This window comes from Notamacropus eugenii, chromosome 2 (genome assembly GCF_028372415.1).
Source record: "Notamacropus eugenii isolate mMacEug1 chromosome 2, mMacEug1.pri_v2, whole genome shotgun sequence".
NCBI classification, from domain to species: Eukaryota; Metazoa; Chordata; class Mammalia; order Diprotodontia; family Macropodidae; genus Notamacropus; species Notamacropus eugenii.
Window position 1 is genome coordinate 507,702,448 of NC_092873.1, and position 6,134 is coordinate 507,708,581.

Here is a 6,134-nt window from a genome sequence, read left to right on the forward strand (position 1 = left end):
AGGTCGCACCAAGATAACCTGCTTGACCTGGGAGCAGCTGACAGGTCCCAGGTGACCGCAGGCCTTCTCACTGTCCTCTTCCAGAAGCTGGGCCCACTCCAGGGGGCAAATGCCACCAAATTCTCCCAGCCATTGCAAAACACACCTGGGACGTATGTGTGATATGGTAACTCCAGGCAAAAGAGGGGAAAAGAAAGGAGAGCTCTGCACGGGCCTTCAGTGGAAGCCAGCAGAGGCTGGGAAAGATGCCGACGGCCACAAATGTCACCCCACGGCTTCCCTCTGCTCTCCACCGAGGTCAGGGAGGCTTCCACAAAGCCAAACGTGGCCCTGGCCCCGGACTGTCCCGCTGGAGAGCCCAGGAGGGGCCAGGTGGGCTCACCCGGCCTGGGACGGAATGAACGGGGCAGCTTCCGACAGTCGGAAGGGCCTCGGGCCACGGAGTCCCCACAGTCCGTGACCAAGCATTCCCCCCCGCCCCCTCCCCAACGAGGGGGTGCGGAGCCCCCCAGGGCAGCCCTGTTGTTGGGGAGGTGTCCTGGCAGCAATACTCCCGCGAGCTAATTCTGGGGCCGCCCTCACAACGGCGGGTCCGGTCCTGGGGGGCGGGGGAGGGGTCCCGGAGCCCCTCAGACATTTGGACAACCACCCCGCCGCCGCCCCCCCTCAAGGCCCCCCCTCCGTCGTGGGGGCAGGGGGTCCTCCTCCAGCCCCGTTTTGGACTCGGAACCCAAGGCAGTGCCAAGGGGTGGGGCCCCGCCCTCCTCCTCCTCCCCAATCTCCCCCTTTCATCCCGGAGACTCCCCCTTCTCAGACTCACCTCCTACCCAAAGGCCCCTCTCACTTGAGCCTGCCCCTAGGTCTCCCGCGCGCTCCCGAGTCCCGGTCTTCTCTGGTAGATCAAGGATCAGCTGGGAACCCGGAAGCACAGGGCGGAGCGGGGGCGGGGACACGCCTGCGCCTTGGGCGCTCTTGTAGCCAGCGAGGGGATCCGGGCAGGTCGGAGCCTGCGCTCTGAAGACCTCCAGTTACCTCCCCCGCCCCTCCCGGGAACCTCCTCTCTCCTAGAATAGGCGGATCCCAGCTGAGGCTACGCCTGCGCCTTGACGCCTCTCCCGACCTCCACGAGGACCGCCCCCGCCGCCCTCTCCCGGTCCAGACTAGGGGCGTGACGAATGGGCGGCTCAGATACGTGAACGCATGCGCCCTGGGGGCCCGTGGGGCAGAGCCGGAGGTAATTCTGCGCAGGCGCAGTAGGCTCAGGTGAAACTCTAGGAGTATGCCAGCTGTGGTGACCTGTGGTGATTGTATCAACCAGTAAACATGTATTAAGCGCCTACTGTGTGCCAGGCACTTTCCAATGATCGTCTCGTTTGATCCTCACAGTGATCCCAGGCGGGAAGTGCTGTTTGTTATTAACCCCATTTTACAGTTAAGGAAACCAAGGCAGACAGGCTAAGTGATGTGCCTGGGCTCAGACAGCTAGCCAAGCCCCTGAGGTTGGATTTGAACTCAGACCTTCCTGGCTCTAGGCCCAGTGCTCTGACCAGCTCCTTCCCTTCTGGGCCTGCAAGAGGAAAGGGCCCTAAACAGTCCCTGACATCCTTCCGAATGTCAGCATTCTCCCTTCTCCCTTAGAGGTTTCCTCAGTTTGGGGGGGAGGGGGTGTGTGAAGACCAACGGGGGTAAAGGTCATCAGTTCCTTGGAGTCTGAATACCTCTGGGGGCCTTTCCTAAGCAGGAGTTGTCAGGGTACCCATGTTGGCCAGAGTGGATGCCCCTTAAGAGGGGAGAAAGCTTCCCACTGTCCCTGGTGCTGCCTGTTAGGGCTCTCAGCTCAGCAGACTGTTTTTTCCTAGAACAACACACTTTCTCTGGTCTCCCTCCCAAACCCCACTATCACAGGTGTTGGGTTCTCCAGGCCAGACGGGGTAATCTGAAGGCTGTTGCTCGTGAGCCCCCATCCAGTGCATTTCCCATATCAGTCAGCCAGTGAGAGTTCATTAGCTTTTAAAAAGAGGTGGGATAGTAAAATCATTCGGTTCAGAATCAACCACCCAAAAGTTTGGGATGTATTCCCTCCACAAATAAAAGCCTAGTCTGGGGAAAATTGGGTTCAAGCTTAGAGAGAGAGCACTTGTGGACTAGATGAAACTCCCTTTCTCCCTCCTTCCCTGGAATCTTTGTGAAATTCCACTGTGGTATGTATCCCACCCTACTGGGCTCCAGAATCCTGGCCTTACTCTTTAGCTGCTTTTCCTGGTGGGTCTAGTTTGTCTCGTCTCAGCTCCAGGCTGGATGCATTATTTGTTACTCGCCTAGACTCTCCAAAAACAAAGCCAGTAGAAGTGGAGAACTGGGAAACAGCAGACATTCAATGCCAAAGGTCTCTATTTTTTTGATAAAAGAGAAGACAAGGTCCTTAGCTGAGGGGGAGTGAAAGTTGGGGTTTATAGAGAGGAAAGGTTTGGAAAAGGCACTATGGAGATAGAGGGTCAGTCAGGAAAAATTCATTCATTCATTTGTTCATTCGTTATATATGTATTAAGTGCCTACTATGTGCCAAGTACTATGTTAAGCTCTGGGGATACAAAAATAGGCAAAAGATAGTCCTTACCTGCAAGGACTATCTGATGGAGGAGATAACAGGCAAAAAAAATATACAAAACTAACAGAAAAAATGGGAAATAATTGTAAAAGGGTAGGCACTGGAATTAAAAGGGATTAGGGAAGGCTTCCTATAGAAGGTGGGATTTTAGGTGGGACTTATAGAAAGCCAAGAAAGTCAGTCATTAGAGCAGGGGAGAGTGAGTGTTCAAGGCAGGGGGGACAGTAAGAGAAAATCTCCTAGGTGGGGAGATGGAGGGTCTTGTTCATAGAAAGGCCCAGAGGCCGTGGTAGGGGGAGGGAGCAGCCTGTGCAAAGTTGGAGGTGGGGAAAGGGAATAAGCATTATAGAGCACCTACTGTGTACCAGACACTGTGCTTTTATAAATATTTTCTCATTTGATCCTCACAACAACCCTGGGAGGGAGGTGCTGTTATTATCCCCATTTTACAGAGGAGGAAACTGAGGCAGAGGTTGTGACTTGCCCAGGGTCACATAGCTAGTAAATGCCTGCGTAGATCTGAACTCAGTTACTCCCAACTCTAGGCCCAGTGCTCCATTCTCTGCACCACCAGCTAGAAGTAATTTGTCCATCACTAAAACTTCTACCCAAAGCAAAGACAGTGAGGACTCCATTAAGGGAGGATTCATAAGGCATCCCTTAATAAGGGACCATAAGGCTCAAGAGTGATAGAATTGGAAGCCACAAGCCCTCCAAGTTATCCCCAGAACTCTAAATGGAGCAGTGGTCAGCTGCCCTCAGGGGAATTGACCTTCCAGGGTGAAAGGGACCCTAGATGGGGAAACTGAGTCAGACAGAGGTTAAGAGACTTACCCAGCAAGGGCAATGTTTGACCCCAGGTCTTCTTAACTCCAAGTCAGGCTCTGGGGTGCACTCCTCTGGGGTGCCTCCTAGCCTTTCTGCAAGATAATCTTATCACTCATGTCTTCTTTTGCTTTTCTGTGTAAGTTTCTGTTTCCCAGGAACTGTCTCCTCTCAGCTGTCCCGCAATATCCTTCCAGAGACAACTTGTGACACCACAAGGCCCTCCCACCCCCCACTCTCCTTTTTGCCCTCCTCTCCTTGCACAAGACTAGATAAGTCACAAGGCTCCTGCCAGTACTTTTCCATCTGGCCTCCTTTGAATTTAAAACCTTGGGGAGATATCCTGCTGGTCCTCATGCACCTGTGGACCCACAGCTGACCTCAGGGGCAGGCTGTGCAGAATGGGGCATCCCCATGGATGAAGTCCCAGATCTCTCTCTCTCTCTCTCTCTCTCTCTCTCTCTCTCTCTCTCTCTCTCTCTCTCTCTCTCCACCCTTCCTTTCCTCCTTCCCTCCCTTCCTCCCCCTCCTTCTTCCCTCCCACTACCATCCTCCTCCTCTCTCTGTTTCATTAGACAACAAGCATTTATTAAGGGCCTACTATGTGTTGATACTGTGCTAAGTGCTAGAGATGTAAAGAAAGGTAAGGGCCAGGCCCTGTCCCCAAGGAGCTCATGATCTAATGGGGGATGCTGCACAAAACCAGTGTTCTAACAAACCACTGACAGGGTAAATTGTGAACAATTAACAGAGGGAAGGCAGTAGCATTAAATGGGATCAGGAAAGGCTTCCTGGAGAAGGGGGGATTTTAGCTGGGGCTTGAAGAAAGCCAAGAGGTGGAGATGAGGAGGAAGGAGGGCATTCCAGGGAGGGGGCACAGCCAGTGGAAATGCCTGGAGCTGAGAGATGGAGGGTCTTATGCTGGCAATAGCAGGGAGACCTGTATCACTGACTCTAACAGTGCATGGGGCTTTAAATGCCTATTAGATTATGGGCTCCCTGAGGGCAGGAGCTATCTTTTGCCTTTCTTCATATCCTTAGTTCTTAGCATAACGCTTGGCAAACAGTAGGTGCTTAATAAATAGGTGTTTGTTCATAAATTGATCTAACTCCTGACACCACAAGAAACTTATTGACTGACTGATGGATGGAGGATTTTATAACTGATTCTGGAGGTGACAGGGAACCACTAGAGTTTATGAAGAAGGGAGATGATATGGTCAGACTTGCAGTTTGACAGCTTGAGTGGGGAATGGACTGGAGTGGGAAAAGACTCGAGGCAAGAAGATTCCCCCTACCCCAGCAGCTGGTGCAACACTCTAAACGTGAGGTGATGAGGGTCTGGACCAGGGGGTGGCAGCATCAGAAAAGAGAAGGGGGCATACTGGAGAGAGAGCTAGGGACCTCTCTTGTAAGTTAGAATCTGACCCTGAAAGGAGGCAGCAGGTTGCAGTAGATGGGACACCTCAGTTTCCTTATCTTTAAAATAAGGGGGTTGTACTTGATCGCCTCTAAAGTGCTTTTGGGCTCTGATTCTATGAGCTGTATGATTTCACTGAGCTCTGATCGGCAGGAGAGCATGATCAGAGCCACCTTTCTGAGTTAGTGATGTGAAGACAGCACAATTCTGGGGTGTGGGGAGGTCTGCCCTGGGAGCCCACCTACTCCCTAGTGTGGGCTAGGTGTCCCTAGGGTGAAACGACAAATATAATTTTCCTTTAAGGCTCAGTCTAGGGGCTGCCTCTGACAAGTGGTGCTTCCTGGTTCCCCTAGCTGTCAGTGATCCTTCACTCTCTAAATCACTAAATTGACTTTATACATGCTTTGTAGTGACTAATCAGTACAGGGGTGTTGTGTTTTTCCCTCCTCCCCTCCCATAGAAAGGATGGCTCAGGGGGACATGAAAGCTGTCTTCCTGTATTTGCGGGCTCTTCTGGGTTCTGGCGACTCCCAGAAGGCAGAATGAGGAGCCAGGGATGGTAGAGGAGGAGGAAAGGAGCCTGGAGTTGAGTGGAGGGAGATGGAGACTTCACTAGGGTTGGTAGAACTGAGCTAGACAAAGGAACAAGCTGCCTGGTGAAGAAACGAACGGCCTATCAGTGCTCCAAGGGAGGCTGGACGACTTGTCAGCAACGCTGTCCAGGGGATCTCTGACCCTTCCGGCCCAGAGATTTTGGGAGTTGAGGTTCGTTGCACCTCTCAGAAGTAATTCCAGGTGCCATGGGTGGGGCTGGCCTGAAGATGGAGAATCTGCCCTTAGCCCAGAGAAAACATGGGCACATTATCCCTGGGCACAGCTTTGCTTGCTGTCCCCTAGCCTAGAGATCAGGAAGGGTCAGCTTTGAGCAGAAAGAAGGCAAGGTCTGGAGCCTGGGTTGGACCAGTCTTGGCGGGGGGGGGGGGGGGGGGGGGGGGGGGCACACCAGGGTTCTTAGTTCTCCCTTCTAAATTACTACCATGCAGAGCACAGACGTCTTTCCAAGGGCCAGCCCCCCAGCACTCCTAGGGGAGCCCCAGGATTCCATGTTCTCCACGTTTGTGGAAGTCCCAACCCCCAGCCTCAGGTTGAGCTCTCCTACCCAGAGCTCTGAGCCATATCAGCCCCACCCAGGCTGGCCCAAGGCACATCTCCTGTAAGGGTGTGGTCGTCCTTGTTTTTTAAATCTCTGGACATCAAAGGAGCCTATCTGGCCAGACACAG

General features: G+C 53.1%; 1 protein-coding gene across 3 annotated transcripts in view; it reads right to left on the bottom strand.

The window, feature by feature from the left end:
• Positions 1-3,628, bottom strand: part of MKNK1 (MAPK interacting serine/threonine kinase 1) — a 48,296-nt gene extending 44,668 nt beyond the window's left edge. Inside the window, exon 1 of one of the 3 annotated variants that reach the window (XM_072649322.1) lies at positions 3,443-3,628. The gene's annotated coding sequence lies outside the window, so the exon portion shown is untranslated. Of the gene's footprint in view, positions 1-820; positions 960-3,442 lie in introns of those variants that run through there. The other 2 variants (XM_072649321.1, XM_072649323.1) reach the window with 2 other exon arrangements.
• Positions 3,629-6,134: the final 2,506 nt, after the last annotated feature.